The 18,267-nt window shown below is 45.5% G+C and overlaps 1 protein-coding gene across 2 annotated transcripts in view; it reads right to left on the bottom strand.

The window, feature by feature from the left end:
* exoc6b (exocyst complex component 6B) overlaps nucleotides 1-18,267 on the bottom strand; it is a 631,370-nt gene that overhangs the window by 543,096 nt on the left and 70,007 nt on the right. The window lies entirely within an intron of this gene.

Below are 18,267 nucleotides of genomic sequence, written 5' to 3'. Positions count from 1 at the left end.
GTGTGTCTTGCTAACTAATTCTTAAGAGGAATTTATGTCTATGGGGATATTGTTTAAATCGGAACTAATAGAACAAGCAGCAATTAAGAATCATACCTTGTCATGTTTAAGTATTCCAATTGGTAAAAGTTATGCTAATTCTTTGTTATATTTTAATTGTGTTGCTAAATAAAGTTTGTTTTAATAAAAGCTTTCTAGTGGGTCAATAGAATCACAGCTGGAGCGGAACACCTTATACTTGTATTAAAGCCAAAGTCAAGAAAAGTTAGGGTCTAGGCTAACTTAGTAATATACCTTGGAGTTTCTGACCTGATCCCCAACACTTCCTCTTAATGCCCTGCGCTCAGCCTTTGGATATGATACTATAATGGTTATGGTAGAAGTTGGGAAAGTGGAATCAACAACTGATGTAATCAACGGGCTTGAGCCAACAAACAAGATGACAGTAAAAACAACCAGATGGTCATTAAAGTTCAATAGTTTAATAATGACTTTCAGGAAAGAGACCTATTTTCCTCACTCGGTCTGCCCCATACATGACTCCAGTACCACACTGTGTGGTTAATTCTTAACTGAAGTGGTCCAGTAAACTATGCAGTGGTAAAATTATTTACTGACGAGCACCGTCTGGATAAAACCAGTGATGGGAAACAATTAGCAGTAAAATATAAATCTTAAAAAGAACAGTATCCGTCAAGTTCACCTTCCACCATCCCGAAGTCGCATGAGTTGCTGATTCAGCAACTGAACTCGATTCATTAATCTAATGGATCTACAGCAAACCAAGACATGAAGTGAGGAGGCTCCAGTTGTGGAGTGCATTGGGAAACATAGGTATAAGGTCACCTCTTCCTCCCAAGCATGTTACATTCAAGTTCCAACTTAATCAGACATCGTATCCCCAAATGTTATTTCCTAAAAAGAAATCAATGGAAACAGAGAGTCAAAGTGAAGGAGGCACGAGCTACCGTAAATCAGGTAAGTTAAAGGTCCCACTGAAGTTTAAAGCTTCTTTATAGGCCAGGGAGAAGCTAAGTATCCAAGGTACCACAGAAAAGTTAGGGCACAGAAGAGGCCATTGTGTCTGGGCCAGGAAGTGATCAGGATTTGGGGCATTGTTTTTTTAATCATTCGTGGGACATGGGTGTCGCTGGCTGGGCCAGCATTTATTGCCCATCCCTAACTGCCCTTGGACGGCAGTTGAGAGTCAACCACATTGCTGTGGCTCTAGGGTCACATGTAGGCCAGACCGGGTAAAGACGGCAGATTTCCTTCCCAAAAGGACATTAGTGAACCAGATGGGTTTTTATGACAATCAACAATGGTTTCATGGTCATCAGTAAATTTTTAAGTCCAGATTTTTTTTATTGAATTCAAATCCCACCATCGGCCGTGGCGGGATTCAAACCTTGGTCCCAAGAACATTAGTTGAGTTTCTGGATTAATAGTCTGGCGATAATACCACTAGGCCATCATCTCTCCATGATTTGGGGATGAAGGGAATCAGAGGTCAGGTGGAGTATGGCTTACAGGGAGATGGAGAGGGGGTAGGGGGTTGTCATGCCTTGGGTCTTGGTTACCCAGAAGTTAGAAGTGGTTTTAATCATAACTGTTTTCTGGGTAACTATTGGTGTAACCCATCAGAACCATTCAAAGTTCACAATTTAAATCACTTTTTAAGATAGTTCCCAATGGAGGATATTTGTTCAGGGGAAGTTTGAACTTCTGGGCAATTGCTGTGAAGACCTTACCTGGGAACCTCTGAAGGGGATTCCTCAATGCATCTTTGAATCCCACAATGGGGAGCTCAGATGGTGTTTCCAAAGATTCATTTCAAGTTTACCCTCCTCAATCGCTTACTTTAGAAATCAAATAGGTTCCTTCGATAGAAACATAGAGGTCTACACTTAGAGGTTCCCATCTCACCGTGTCAACTGAAAAACAGCCAGCATAGTCAAAGACCCCACGCACACTGGACATTCTCTCTTCCACCTTCTTCCATCAGGAAAAAGATACAAAAGTCTGAGGTCACATACCAACCAACTCAAGAACAGCTTCTTCCCTGCTGCCATCAGACTTTTGAATGGCCATACCTTATGTTACGTTGATCTTTCTCTACACCCTAGCTATGACTGTAACACTACATTCTGCACCCTCTCCTTTCCTTCTCTATGTACGGTATGCTTTGTCTGTATAGCGCGCAAGAAACAATACTTTTCACTACACCAGTATATGTGACAATAATAAATCTAATTAAAACTAATCCTACTACCTACCTCTCTCCTTATAGCCATGTTTCAATCCCAAACTAATCCCCCTGCACACCTCTCTCTCCACAACCTCGTATTAATCCACAACTAATACCCATGCACAACTCTCCCTGTGGCCCTGTCTAAATCCCAAACTAATCCCACTGCCCCAATTTCTCTCAATAGCCCTGTATAAATTCCAAACTAATCCCACTGCCCCACTCTCTTACCATAGCCCTGTATCAATCGCAAACTAACCCCACTGCCCCACTCTCCCTATAGCCCTGTATCAATCCCAAACTAATCCCACTGCCCCACTGTCTCCCCATAGCTCTGGATCAATCCCAAACTAAACACACTGCCCCACTCTCTCCCCATAGCCCTGTATCAATCCCAAACTAACCCCACTGCCCCACTCTCTCCCATAGCCCTGTATCAATCCCAAACTAATCCCACTGCCCCACTCTCTCCCCATAGCCCTGTATCAATCCCAAACTAACCCCAATGTCCATTTCTCTCCCCCATCCCTCTATTAATTCAAAATGAATCCCACTGCCCCACTTTTTCCCCACAGCCCATATTAATCCAGAATTAACCCCCATGCTCACCTCTCTCCCCATAACTTTGTATCAATCCAAAAGTAATCCCATTGCCTTGAGGATTTATTCAATTTGCCTTGGGTAGCATGGTGGCACTGCTGCCACACAGCGCCAGAGACCCAAGTTCAATTCCCAGCTTGGGTCACTGTCTGTGTGGAGTTTGCACATTCTCCCCGTGTCTGCGTGGGTTTCCTCAGGGTGCTCCGGTTTCCTCCCACGTTCTGAAAGAGATGCTGGTTCGGCGCATTGGCCGTGCTAAATTCTCCCTCGATGTGCCCGAACAGGCGCCGGAGTGTGGCGACTAAGGGATTTTCACAGTAACTTCACTGCAGTGTTAATGTAAGCCCACTTACGACACCAATAAATAAACTTTAAAAAGCAATCACCCATTAAGTTAAAAAGCTTCAAGCTTTAACCAGGGATCTCAAAGTTAAAATAACTGGCTAAAATATTAGAGGAGCAATGGGGAGAGGTTTTTTCACACACAGAAACATAGAAGATAGGAGCAGGAGGAGGCCATTTGGCCCTTCGAGCCTGTTCCATTGTCTCCCCATGGCCCTGTATCAATCCCAAATTCATCACGATCATGGCTGATCATCCAACTCAACAGCCTAATCCTGCTTTTTCCCCATAACCTTTGATCCCATTTGCTCCAAGCGCTATATCCAGCCACCGCTTGAATGCAGAACACAGAAGGTTTGTTACACATTCCCTGAGGTTTGGAACACCGGAAAGTGTGGTGGGATCAGATTATATCAGGACTTTCAAATGGTAACTGGACATGTATTTCTTTTATTTATTCTTTCATGGGATGTGGGTGTTGTTGGCAGTCAGTATTTCCATTCCCAATTGACCTGGACCGGCCTACTGGGCTATTTCAGAGGGCGGTGAAGAGTCAGTCACATTGCCTGGTGGACCTGGTGTCACAGGTAGAATCCATAGAATCCCTACAGTACAGAAGGAGGCCATTTGGCCCATCGAGTCTGCACCAACAACAATCCCGCCCAGGCCCTATCCCCGTAACCCTACATATTTACCCTGCTAATCCCCTTGACACTGGGGTCAATTTAGCAGATCCAATCAACCTAAGCTGCACATCTCTGGACTGGAGGAGGAAACCAGAGCACCTGGAGGAAACCCACGCAGACACGGGGAGAATGTGCAGACTCCACACAGACAGTGAGCCAAACCGGGAATCGAACGCAGGTCCCTGGTGCTGTGAGGCAGCAGTGCTAACCACGGTGCCACCCTGAGGTAGGGCAGACTTTCTGCTCTGAACCAGATGGGTTTTTTTTATGACAAGCGATGATAGCTTCATGGTCACCATTTCCAAGACTAGCTTTCAATTCCAGATCTTAAACAAAAAATTCCACCAGCAACCGCGATAACATTTGAACCCATGTCCTCCAAAGAATTAGTCTCGGCCTCTGGATTACCAGTGACATGACCACTGCACCGTCTCCCCCAGAAGAGGACTAATTTGCAGAGTTAAGAGGAAATGCAGAGGTGTGGGACTAAACTGAAGAATGCTTTCAAAGAGCCAACAGAAACTCAGTGGGATGAATGGCCTCCTTCTGTGCTGTAAGGTTCTATGATGTTACTTCTGACTGCCTTCAACTGCGATCTGTCCATAGATGTTTCTAACCTCTCTCCTCATTCAGTTAGCAGGTTAAATTAATCACAGTTCATCATCAAAGGAAATGGTCTTTTCCTCTTCTTCTCAATTATTCTATAAAACCTCCACTGAATCTCCTCTTAGCCTTCCCTGCTCGAGCGGCGATAGTTCTCTTGATCACACGTTGAGTCCCAGCTTATTACATTGCGGCCACACATGGACAACCAACTAAGCCATGAGGGGATCTGCCAGTGAATGGGCCAACCACTTCGGGGAGATTTTTTAAAAATCTGTGTCACAAGTAGCCTTACATTAACACTGCAATGAAGTTACTGTGAAAATCCCCTAATCGCCACACTCCAGCGTCTGTTTGTGTACACTGAGAATCTAGCACAGCCAATGCACCTAACCAGCACGTCTTTCAGACTGTGGGAGGAAACTGGAGCACCCGGAGGAAACCCACGTAGACATGGGAAGAATGTGCAGACTCCGCACAGACAGTGACCCGAGCCGGGGATCGAACCCGGGTCCCTGGCGCTGTGAGGCAGCAGTGCTTAACCAATGTACCGCCCTAAGATGAATAAACAGCAGCAGAATTGCGGCCAAACATACATCACCCTGCAGGAGGAGCATCAATGGACGATGGCGGGGAAGCCCTAGGCCGACTGTCACATCACCAAACCCAGAGGTACCTGGTCCATCAGAGACAACCTGAAAGGGACCTGGGCCTTTCTGCTCTCCACGGTGAAGAACAAACAGAGACGAGTTTGCATTTATGAATTTGTCTCAGGAAGCACATTTAATAGAATTACTTGGATTTTTCTATATATCAGTGAGTAATATTGTCAGTTCTGAACATCTTGTGCTGCTTGGCTAGTTCTGTATATCTGTGAATTTGAAAGCTTGCATTGCATTCACAACCTCTTGGCAGCCCAAAGCGTTTCACAGTCAGGGAGTGCTTTTTCAAGTGTTGTCAATGGTGTAATGTAGGAGATGTGGCAGCCAATTTATGCACAAGATCCCACAAACAGCAATGAGCTCATGACTAGATAATCTGTCTCTTTTGATTTGATTTATTATTGTCACATGTATTGGTATACAGTGAAAAGTACAGTTTCTTGTGCGCTATACAGACAAAGCATTAGTGATGTTGACTTAAAGCATTAAATATTGGCCAAGACCCCAGGGAGAAATCCCCTGCTCTCCTTCAAAGCGGTGCAGTGGAATCATCCACGGTCACCGTCTTATTGTCTTTAAGACGGAGATAAGATAGGTTCTTGTTAATAAGGGGATCAGGGGTTATGGGGAAAAGGCAGGAGAACGGGGATGAGAAAAATATCAGCCATGATTGAATGGCGGAGCAGACTCGATGGGCCGAGTGGCCTAATTCTGCTCCTGTGTCTTATGGTCACCTGAGAAGCAGCTGGGGCCTCGACTTAATGCCTCATCGGAGAGAAGGCATCGCTGAAAGGGTTAACCCCGGATGCGGGGCTCAGGTCCCAATAGCCACGACACGGCTCTAGCAGCAGAGGAGTTGCTCGCTGCAAAGAGTTAATCACCCATTCGTGACCCGCAGTCACGCTAAAGCTTGAATGTATCAAAAGTCTGCTTTAACAATAAAACTTAGCGGCTGTGTCAAGGCTCCGTAATTCACCAGCACCAGTTATGACAGCACATCTGTCAGCTATTAAAACTTGCTTTGATTTTTCTTCATACTGTAAGGAGACTTACAGATTTAACAGCACGACAAGGTGGCAAAGTGGCTTTGTGTCACACTGCGGAATGAGTTAGAACCCAGAGCTTTGTTTTCCACTCCTGCACAGACCACTCCACCCAGATTTTACCCCCCCAATGATCATTAGATTCTGGCAGTGCAATCAGCCCTCTGGTACCACACCCTGGTCACCCTTCCTGGAGCTGGGTGGGGGGAGGGAGAGATGGTCAACTGTGAAGGCCATCACAGTCAAATCCAATTGTGGTGCACTCCGAGCAGTGCTGGGGAGATCACTGGATGGTTCTGAGGTACGGATTCTCTCCTCGAGTGCGTTGAGTGGGGTTGGAGCTCTCCAGCTGAGTTCAGCTGCCTCCACACAGTTGAATCTGGGATCTTTCCTGGCATGTTTAGCGGAGGTGCCATGAAGCTATTGCAACAGCTATCGATTGATTCCCTGGTATACACAATGAAACTTACTTGTTTCTAGGTTCATGGCTTGCCCCCGGGATGATGGTGCTGGGCTCCGTTAAGTGAACAGTCCTCATGGTTAGCACTATTCCCACAGGGGTGAATAACAATTTCAGAGGGCATGGAGAGTGTATCAGCTGAGCCACATAGGATCCTGCCACCTGGAAAGCCCCTTTCCCTGAACAATGCGTCTGAACCCTCATGGTCATTCTCTCCTGTTGTCAGTTTACTGATGTCCTTTCAAGGACAGCTGAAGTCTTTGCCCACTTTGGCCTTCTTGAGACTCAGTACCGGACCATTGCCCTCAGAAGTCATCCAGCAAGACACTCAATGCATGGAAAACAGGAGCAGGAGGAGGCCATTCGACCCTTTGAGCCTGCTCCGCCATTCATTATGATCATGGCTAATCAACTCAATAGCCTGATCCCCCTTCCTCCCATATCCTTTGATCCCCTTCGCCCCAAGTGCGACATCTAATTGCCTCTTCGTAGAATCCCTGCAGTGCAGGAGGAGGCCATTCGGCCCATCCAGCCTGCAAGCCCAATCCCCATAACCCCATGCATTTACCCTAGCCAGTCCCCCTGACACTAAGGGGCAATTTAGCATGGCCAATCAACCTAATCCGCACCTCTTTGGAGTGTGGGAGGAAACCGGAGCACCCGGAGGAAACCCACGCAGACACGGGGAGAATGTGCAAACTCCACACAGACAGTGATCCAAGGCCAGAACTGAACCTGGGTCCCTGGCGCTGTGAGGCAGCAGTGCTAACCTCTTGAAAACGTACAATGTTTTGGCCTCAACTACTTTCTGTGGTAGCGAATTCCACAGGCTCACCACTCTCTGGGTGAAGAAATGTCTCCTCATCTCAGTCCTAAACAGTCCACCCTGTATCCTCGGACTGTGACCCTTGGTTTGGACACCCCCACCACCAGGAACATCCTTCTTGCCCATTTAGGGATGGGCAATAAGCACAGGCTTTGCCAGTGACGCCCGCATCCAAAAGATGGATAAAAGTGAACAGGTGGGATACCGGGTTCACCCATTACAATTCGATTGCCGGAACATGAACACAACAGCCTCTAAATTACACTACCCACAACATTACTCAGAGAGGAAAATTCAGGAGGCTGATGTGAGAAAAATACTGGGGGTTAGAGGGCAGGGAAATCAGACTAATTGGATGCCTCCTTCAAAGAGCCAGCGCAGGCTCAGTGGGCCAAATGGCCTCTTTCTGTGCTGCAAGAGGCTACGATTCTCACATGTGGAACTTGCCGGCTGGAGGAATGGTCAAAGCGAACAGTGTAGATATATTTAAGGGGAAGCTCGGCAAGCATTCGAGGGAGAAGGGAATAGAAGGTTACCACCGTAGATTTAGGAAAGATGGGAGGAGGTTTGAATGGAGCATTAACGCCAGCATGAAGTGGATGGGCTGAATGGCCTGTTTCTGTGCCGTATATCCTATGTAATGTCTCATGCACGCTTCGCCTGTAACTGCAGGCACCCCTGCGGGAGAGGAACACTGCCGGGTACGGAAGGCGGCTGCAGCGGATCTGCCGTAAATCTCCCAATAACTTACCAAACCCCGATAAACACGAACCTTCACTCCACGGTTTCCGTTCAATGGTTCGCTCCCCTGACCTGGAGCTCGACAGGAAACCTCCTGAATCGTCACTCGAAAGTGTAATTCCACCACTGGACTAACAAGATGAACTGATAAAAGGCACAGCCACTCCGGTGTAACTGGAGAGGGTTCTGGATTTCCGACAGAGCGCCCCCACCTCCCCCCCCCCCCCCCCCCCCCCCCACCAACCCCCCCCCGCCCCCGCCCCCACTAATCTCCTCCTGGAGCCTGTCGAAACTTGTTTGGTTTACCTGGGAGCGAAACTCCACAGCCCAGTTAGGTGGAGGGTTAAGGAAAGGGTGGGGTGGGGGGGGGGGGGGGGGGGGGAGAAGCTCACCCAGCTCAGCAAAATACCAAGTGAAACAGATTGCGTCACCCCAGATTATTACTTCAAAGTCAGGCAGCAGTGGTAGGAGCCAGAGAAAATAAATGAGAAATTAAAAGTAAGAGATATGAGGAGAATGTCTTTACTCAAAAAGATTGAAAGATACTTGGAATAATCTATGAGCAGCAACATGGGGCCATGGCGGGAGACTGCGTGTACCAATGGGACGTGCATCAATGGGCCAGATGGCCTTTTATCATCCCCCTCCTCGCTTCGACAATCTGGGATGTTGTACCGATAGCCCAATACTGCCATCTGCAGGCTTTCTGTACCACAACAAATGGCTCACAAAGACGTGTGTGTGTGTGTGCGCACGCACACTTCTTTCACACACAAATACACATAAAAATACAGCTGTTTTTTCAGTCGCATGATTCACGATTGTTGGATGAGTATCCCCTTTCCAACATGGGTGAGCTCTCCTGGAGAATCAGTTTGTCAAAAATGAAGGAGTTTTGCTTCTTTTCTTAAGACATATATTTTATCCATTCTTGTGATAAGGGTGCCACTGAGAGATTCTAATGGGATTTTACAACAACTCAACAATTTTTTAAACGGGATGCAACAACTTTGTGATCACTTTCACAGAAAACAATCTTTTATTCTAATGTTGAACTTCAATTCTCTGGATTACTAACCCTGTAACTAAACATTATTCTCAACGTTATTCATTATTCTGTAAATTGAGTTTGTGTCTTTATATGCCCTGTTTGCTGTGTATGAGCAGATCTCCCACTCACCTAATAAAGGAGCAGCGCTCCGAAAGCTTATGGTATTTGCTACCGAATAAACCCGTTGGACTTTAACCTGGTGTTGTTAGACTCCTTCCTGTAACTAAACCACCAGAGATGCAAAAATACCGCAGAAATTTAAAAAAACAGGAAGGCATCAGGAAGGACAGTGACCCGAAATGGTCACTGTTCCTCTCTCCACAGGTGCTGCCTGACCTCCTGAGTATTTCCAGTTTTTTTTAATTCTGTGACAACAGAGATGTAACCTGAGCAAGGTTGGTAACAGCCTATGGGAGACAGGGGAGGAGATTGCAGGGGCCCTAACAGAGATATTTAAATCTTCACTGGCCACAGGTGAAGTGCCAGGCGACAGGAGGATAGCTAACGTGGTACCGTTATTCAAGAAAGGCAACAGGGATAAGCCAGGAATTCACAGACCAGTTACTCTAACGTCAGTGGGAGGGAAACTATTGCAAAAAGGTCTGAGGGACAGGATTAATGAACACTTGGAAAGGGAGAGATTGATCAGGGAGAGTCAGCACGGATTTGTTGGTGGAAGATCCTGTCAAATTTAATCGAGTTTTTTGAAAAAGGAAATTAAATATATTAATGAGGGTAGCGCAGTTGATGTGGTTTATATGGACTTCAGTCGGGCCTTTGACAAGATCCCACATGGAAGGCTGGTCCAAAAGATTAGAGCCCATGAGATCGAAGGCGACTTGGCAAATTGGATCCAAAACTGGCTTGTTAATAGGAGGCAAAGGATGATGGTGGAGGGCTGCTTTTGTGATTGGAAACTGTGACCAGTGATGTACCACAGCGATCGGTGCTAGCACCCTTGCTGTTTGTTATATACATTAATGACTTGGATGTGAACGTAGAAGATATAATTAGTAGATTTGCAGATGACATGAAAATTGGTGGTGTTGTTGATAGTGAGAAGTTGTTGATAGTCTGAGGCTACAGACTGATATTGATCAACTGGTAAGTTGGGCAGAGCAATGGCAGATGGAATTTAATCCTGATAAGTGTGAGGTGATGTATTTTGGGAGGTCCAGTAAAAGTAGGATATACACAGTGAATGGTTCCTAAGGAGTATTGAGGAACAAAGGGGCCTTGGGGTACAAGTTCATAAATCCCTGAAGGTGGCAGCACAGGTAGATAGGATGGTGAAGGTGGCATACGGAATGCTTGCCTTCATTAGCCGGGACATAGAATATAGGAACAGGGAGGTCTTGGTACAACTTTATAAAACATTGGTTAGGCCACAGATAGAGCAGTGTGTGCAGTTCTGGTCGCCACACTATTGGAAGGATGTGATTGCACGAGAGAGGGTGCAGAGGAGATTCACCAGGATGATGCCTGGAATGGAAGGTTTCAGCTATGAGGAGAAACTGGATAGGCTGTGTTTGTTTTCTCTGGAGTAGAGGAGGGATCTGATAGAAGCATACAAAATTGAGAGACATAGATAGGGTAGATCATAAGAATCTTTTCCCCATGGCAGAGGCGTCCAAGACCAGAGGATTTAAGGTGAGGAGTCAGTGGTTTAGAGGGGATCTGAGGAAAACATTTTTCACTCAGAGCGTGGTGGAAATATGGAACACTTTGCCTGCGGAGGTGGTGGAGGCAAGTAACAACATTTTAGAAGCATCCAGATGACTTCTTAAATTGTCAAGGCATAGCAGATTTGTATAGATTGGTATTTGATGGTCAGCATAGACATGCTGGGCCAAAGGGCCTGTTTCTGTGCTTTTAATTACACATCTGCAAGGTGTTCGCAATTATATAGCATTGAACTGAAGACGGGAATGAGTTAATTAACTTAGAGATTTGTAAAAAGCATTGTAGAACTTGTTTTTGTGTATCCAAAGCAGTTAAGAGAAGCAGCTGTCCCTGCTGCTGTACACAAGCTTATGATTTTCCCAGCTAGTTGTGTTCAGGAATGTGGCTAACCCGGCTAGTCTCCATTTTGTGTTCTTTTATATTATGTACTTCGGTGGAGCTTACATGCATGCCTTCTGTGATCGTATAATAATAGATTCATATATATTATATACTATTTTATCCTTACCGATATAAATTGTTATATAGGCCCCTGTACTTCAGTTAACTTGTTTGTGCAAACTTATAATCTTGTATGCTGGATAAACAAACCACAGATGTCCACCACATAGAGGCGACAGAACTGACAGCCTTGAGATGGCTACGATTACACGGACTACGCGAAGGACGGAACCGCCGAGGCAGCAATAATCGTGAGAAAATGCGGACGTGACCAGGGCCGAAAATATATGTATAAATATTTGCTCTTAACCTGTATTCGGCGAGAAGTCTGGAGACCGCGTTAGGGATCGGACTTCTCCCACAAGCTTGTGAAAATAAACCACTGTACTTTGACTCACGACTAGTCTCAGAGGTATTATTTACCTACAACAGAACTGGGATCATCGTCAGACAGACTCCCTGAAGCCGAGTGAACCAGTTTAAATGTTACATCAAGCTTGCACTTTTCATGATTAATCATTTGCCAGATTTATTTTATTTCATTTCATAACTTTCCCTGATGGTTTTTGAACCCACAACCTCCAGGTTGCTAGTCCTATACCGTAACCACCAGGCTACCACATTCATCTGACACCGTCCTTTCAAAATAACCCTTCCCGAGGGGTGACATTTTAGTACCCTTCACTTTACTTTTCAGATGAATAGAGCCACAGCATGACGGTGGGTTGGCGGTTTGGTACAGAGCTGGTTGGTATGGCCTTATAAGTCCTCATTGTGGGTGTGAAGAAACCCTGTTAGAACTACTGGGATCAGGTTTTTCTTTTGTAATTTAGTTGTTCTGGGATTTAGGAATCCTTGTTAATTTCCTGAGAAGTACAGACCGATCATGTATCCTGGAAAAGACTAGGTTCTTTTGTTTTTGTCGTTGGTCTCTGGTGTTGTTGGAGTGGGGGAATTTTATTCTGTTGCACACCTGTGTGTAGCTGCCTTATTCTTGGATGTTTGGCCTTGTTAGGTTGGTCTTCTATTTTGGTTTGGCTGCACAGATAGTGGCAGTGATTACTTGGTTCATGGAACGTATGGTGGGCATATTATCCTGTTACGGTTTCTCCGATATGGGGAAATGGATTGAATCACATTGATAGTGGTGCCTAAATGACACCTTGAGGGTCGCTAGAGAAGGGGATAGTTTGCTTTGTTCAGTGTATAAGAGTGATGTGAACATTATTGGCTTGTTAGCCCTTTGTGTCATTAGCTCTTCCCCAATTCATCCCATTCTGAGGGTTTCAGGACTGCTCTTCTTCTTGAAACTTGGTTCTCCTGGGAATGTAGCATCCTGTTAGCTGCAGGGCTTGAGTGCAAGGCTGGGGCTTCGGTTCGTTGGAGTCTCTCCTCGGTTGAAGACTAGGCTGGTTGGAGAAGAAATTTGCCTTCTCCAAATATAGAGACTTCCATTCTGTCCATCTTCTAGGTTTAGGCTCAGGCTCCCCTGCGGGGCAGTATCCTATTTCTTGTGAGGTGGTACTGTTCTGTTCTTGGTATTCTTTCTGCGAAGGTGTATGCGGAGATACTACCTGTGACATCTATTGGATAATCCTAATGTATCTCTCTTTTGAGCTTCCTTTCTTTACCTGGAGGGTTGATAAAGGCTCTGATTTGTTATAGTTAGCCGTGAAGTGTTTCCCTTATCTTGTCGGGAGAGTTGTGTCTCTCCCGAGTTACCTCGTTGACAGGAGTCTTGACGATTCTTCTTCTCCTTGTCAGTATGGTGTCCTTGGTGGAAAATGTTCCAGTGACGGGGAGCCTGATCGGTGCCTCTGATGTGGTTGGAGAGGAAGGAGGTTTGTAATGTTGCAAGATGTACAAATCCATGGCTTACTGCTCCCTGTACATGACAGTGTATGCTGACACACCACACCCTGTACTGATGACAGTATCCTGATGTCTCCCTTTTTCTGGGTTACCCTTTCATAGTTTGGAGATCATAGGAAGTTGAGTCTCTGAGGACGTAACAAGTGGAGTCATCCAGGGAGAACCTCACAGCACCAGGAACCCAGGTTCAATTCCGGCCTTGGGTCACTGTCTGTGCGGAGTTTGCACATTCGCCCAATCTCTGTGTGGGTTTCCTCCGGTTTCCTTCCACAGTCCAAAGATGTGCAGGTTAGGGTGATTGGCCATGGTAAATTAATCCTAGTGTCAGGGGAATTAGCAGGGTAAATGCATGGGATTACAGGAACAGGGCCTGGGTGAGATTGTGGTCGGTACAGACTCGCTGGGCCAAATGGCCTCCTTCTGTACTTAGAACATAGAACATAGAACAGTACAGCACAGAACAGGCCCTTCAGCCCACGATGTTGTGCCGAGCTTTACCTGAAACCAAGATCAAGCTATCCCACTCCCTATCATCCTGGTGTGCTCCATGTGCCTATCCAATAACCGCTTAAATGTTCCTAAAGTGTCTGACTCCACTATCACTGCAGGCAGTCCATTCCACACCCCAACCACTCTTTGCGTAAAGAACCTACCTCTGATATCCTTCCTATATCTCCCACCATGAACCCTATAGTTATACTGTAGGGATTATATGAATTCTATGTATGGATGTGGTTTATTTAGACTTTCTGAATGCTTTTGACAAGGTCTCACATAGCAGACTACCATGTAAAGTTAAAGCGCAGGGGATTGCTGGTAGTGCCTTGAGATGGGTAGAAAGCTAGTTAGCAGATAGGAAACAAAGAGTTGGAATAAATGAGTCTTTTTCCAATTGGCAGGCAGTAACCAGTGGGGTTCCGCAGGACTCTGCTAGGATACCAAATGTTCACATTATATGGTAATGATTTGATTTATTGTCACATGTATTGTGATAGTGAAAAGTATTGTTTCTTGCATGCTGTACAGATAAAACACATGTTCATAGAGTACATAGGGGAGAAGGAAAGGATAGGGTGCAGAATATAGCGTTACAGTCATAGCTAGGGTGTAGAGAAAGATCAACTTAATACAATATATAACAGAGAAGGAGATGCTGGAAGTCTTAAAGCGCATCACGGTAGATAAATCCCCGGGACCTGATGAAGTGTATCCCAGGACGTTGTGGGAGGCTAGGGAGGAAATTGCGGGTCCCCTAGCAGAGATATTTGAATCATCGGCAGTTACAGGTGAGGTGCCTGAAGATTGGAGGGTGGCAAATTATGTTCTTTGTTTAAAAAGAACTACAGGCCAGTGAGCCTCACATCTGTAGGGGATAAGTTGTTAGAAGGTATCTTGAGAGACAGGATCTACAGGCATTTAGAGAGGCAAGGACTGTTTCGGGACAGTCAGCATGGCTTTGAGAGTGGAAAATCATGTCTCACAAATTTGACTGAGTTTTTTGAAGGGGTAACCAAGAAGGTAGATGAGGGCAATGCAGTTGGTGTTGTCTACATGGGCTTTAGCAAGGCCTTTGACAAGGTATCACATGGTAGGTTGTTGCATAAGGTTAAATCTCACAGGATCCAGGGCGAGGTAGCCAAATGGATACAAAATTGGCTTGATGACAGAAGGTGGTTGTAGAGGGTTGTTTTTCAAACTGAAGGCCTGTGGCCAGTAGTGTACCTCAAGGATCGGTGCTGGGTCCACTGTTATTTGTCATTTATATTAATGATTTGGATGAGAATTTAGTAGGCATGGTTAGTAAGTTTGCAGATGACACCAAGGTTGGTGGCATAGTGGACAGTGAAGGTTTTCTAGGATTGCAACGGGATCTTGATCAATTGGGCCAGTGGGCTGACGAATGGAGTTTAATTTAGATAAATGTGAGGTGATGCATTTTGGTAGATTGAACCAAGGCAGGACTTACTCAGTTAATGGTAGGGCGTTGGGGAGAGTTACAGAACAAAGAGATCGAGGGGTACAAGTTCATAGCTCCTTGAAAGTGGAGTCACAGGTGGACAGAGTGATGAACAAGGCATTCGGCATGCTTGGTTTCATTGTCAGAACATTGAATACAGGAGTTGGGATGTCTTGTTAAAGTTGTACAAGACATTGGTAAGGCCACACTTGGAATACTGTGTACAATTCTGGTCACCCTATTATAGAAAGGATATTATTAAACTAGAAAGAATGCAGAAAAGATTTATTCGGATGCTACCGGGACTTGATGGATTGAGTTATAAGGAGAGGCTGGATAGACTGGGACTTTTTTTCCCTGGAAGGTAGGAGGCTTAGGGGCGATCTTATAGAGGTCTATAAAATAATGAGGGGCACAGATCAGCTAGACAGTCAATATCTTTTCCTAAAGATAGGGTAGTCTAAAACTAGAGGGCATAGGTTTAAGGTGAGAGGGGAGAGATGCAAAAGGGTCCAGGAGGGCAATTTTTTCACAGAGGGTGGTGAGTGTCTGGGACAAGCTGCCAGAGGTAGTAGTAGAGGCGGGTATAATTTTGTCTTTTAAAAAGCATTTAGACAGTTACATGGGTACGATGGGTATAGAAGGATATGGGCCAAACGCGGACAATTGGGACTAGCTTAGGGGTTAAAAAAAGGGGCGACATGGACAAGTTGGGCCGAAGGGCCTTTTTCCATGCTGTAAACCCCTATGACTCTATGATTTTAAGGTTAATTTTATTTGTCACATGCATTAGTCTACAGTGAAAAGTATTGTTTCTTGTGCGCAAGACAGACAAAGCATACTGTACATAGAGCAGGAAAGGAGAGAGTGCAGAATGTAGTGTTACAGTCATAGTTAGGGTGTAGAAAAAGATCAACTTAATATTAGGTATGGCCATTCAAAAGTCTGATGGCAGCAGGGAAGAAGCTGTTCTTGAGTCGGTTGGTACATGTCCTCAACTTACGTATCTTTTTCCCGAAGGAAGAAGGTGGAAGAGAGAATGTCCAGGTTGCGTGGGGTCCTTAATTATGCTGGCTAGTTTTTTGAGATGGCAGGAAGTGTAGATAGAGTCAATGGATGGGAGGCTGGTTCACGTAATGGACTGGGCTACGATCACAACACTTTGTAGTTTCTTGCAGTCTTGATCAGAGCAGGAGCCATACTAAGCTGTGATACATGCGGAAAGGGTGCTTTCTATGGCGTGTCTGGAAAAACTGTTGAGTCGTAGTGGACGTGCCAAATTTCCTTAGCCTCCTTAGAAAGCCTCTTGAGGAAGTAGAAGCGTTGGTTGTACCAACAGGTTGTTGGTTACCTGGGCACCGAGAAACTTGAAGCTCTCGACCAATTCCACTTTGGATGAGTGAACTGAATGTATGATCTGCAAATTTGGAGATAATGCAAAGTTGGGTGGGAGGGTGAGCTGTGAGGAGGATGCAGAGTTGCATCAGCATGATTTGGACAGGCTGAGTGTGTGGGCATATGCATGGCAGACGCAGTATAATGCAAGATTATAAATTGCGGTAGCTACAATAGGAAAGCAGATTATTTGAATTGAGAGAGCTGGATACTCAGCGAGACCTTGGTGTCTCTGTGCATCAGCTGCAGAAAGTAAGTATGCAGGTACAGCAGGCAGTAAAGAAGGCAAATGGTATGTTGGCCTTCGTAGCGAGAGGATTTGAGCAAATAGGAATGTTTTGCTGCAATGATTTAGGGTGTTGGTGAGGCCACAACTGGAGTATTGTGAGCAGTTCTGGTGTCCTTGCATGAGGAAGGATGTACTTGCTATAGGAGAAGAGCAACGAAGGGTTACCAGGCTGAGGGATGGCAGGACTGATATATGAAGAGAGACCAAGTCGGTTAGGATTGTATTCACTGGAGTTTAGAAGAATGAGAGGGAATCTCATAGAAACTTATAAAATTCTAACAGGACTAGACAGGATAGATTCAGAAAGAATGTTCCCGATGGTGCGGGGAGTCCAGAACTAGGGGTCATAGTTTGAGGATAAGGGGTAAACCTTTTAGAACTGAGGTGAGGAGAAATTTCTTCACCCAGAGGGTGGTGAATGTGTGGAATTCACGACCACAGAATGTAGTTGAGTCCAAAACATTGTCTGATTTCAAGAAGAAATTAGATGTAGCTCTTGGGGCCAAAGAGATCAAGGGATATGGGGGGATCAGGATATTGAATTCACCGATCAGCCATGATCAAAATGAATGGTGAAGCAGGCTCGATGGGCCAAATGGCCTACTCCTGCTTCTAGTCTCTACGTATTTTGGGAATTTGCTGCGTCTTGCGGTAAATATAAAACAGAAAACTTTCATTAAAAACATCATTTTAAAAAATTAACTCTGCCCTCAACCCATGACAGCATCCAGCTCCTTCTTAAATGAGCCTTTGTGACAATCCACACTGCAGGAAAGGATGTCCCGAGGCATGGTACATTGGGGAGACCATGCAGACGTTACGACAACGGATGAATGAACACCGCTCGACAATCACCAGGCAAGAGTGTTCTCTTCTTGTGGGGGAGCACTTCAGTGGTCACGGGAATTTGGTCTCTGATCTTCGGGTAAGCGTTCTCCAAGGCGGCCTTCACGACACACGACAACACAGAATCACTGAGCAGAAACTGATAGCCAAGTTCCGCACACATGAGGACGGCCTCAACCGGGATCTTGGTTCATGTCACACTATCTGTAACCCCCACGACTTGCAAAATCTCACTAACTGTCCTGGCTGGAGACAATACACATCTCTTTAACCTGTGTTTAACCCTCTCTCCACTCACATTGTCTGTACCTTTAACACTTGAATACCTGTAAAGATTCGCATTCCAACCATTATTTTGTAAATTGAGTTTGTGTCTTTATATGCCCTGTTTGTGAACAGAACTCCCACTCACCTGACGAAGGAGCAGCGCTCCGAAAGCTAGTGGCTTTTGCTACCAGATAAACCTGTTGGACTTTAACCTGGTGTTGTGAGACTTCTTACTGTGCCCACCCCAGTCCAACG

This window comes from Mustelus asterias, chromosome 1 (genome assembly GCF_964213995.1).
Source record: "Mustelus asterias chromosome 1, sMusAst1.hap1.1, whole genome shotgun sequence".
Classification (NCBI taxonomy): domain Eukaryota; kingdom Metazoa; phylum Chordata; class Chondrichthyes; order Carcharhiniformes; family Triakidae; genus Mustelus; species Mustelus asterias.
Note: the sequence above shows the minus strand (reverse complement) of the source record. Positions and strands in the feature narration are given on the sequence as shown.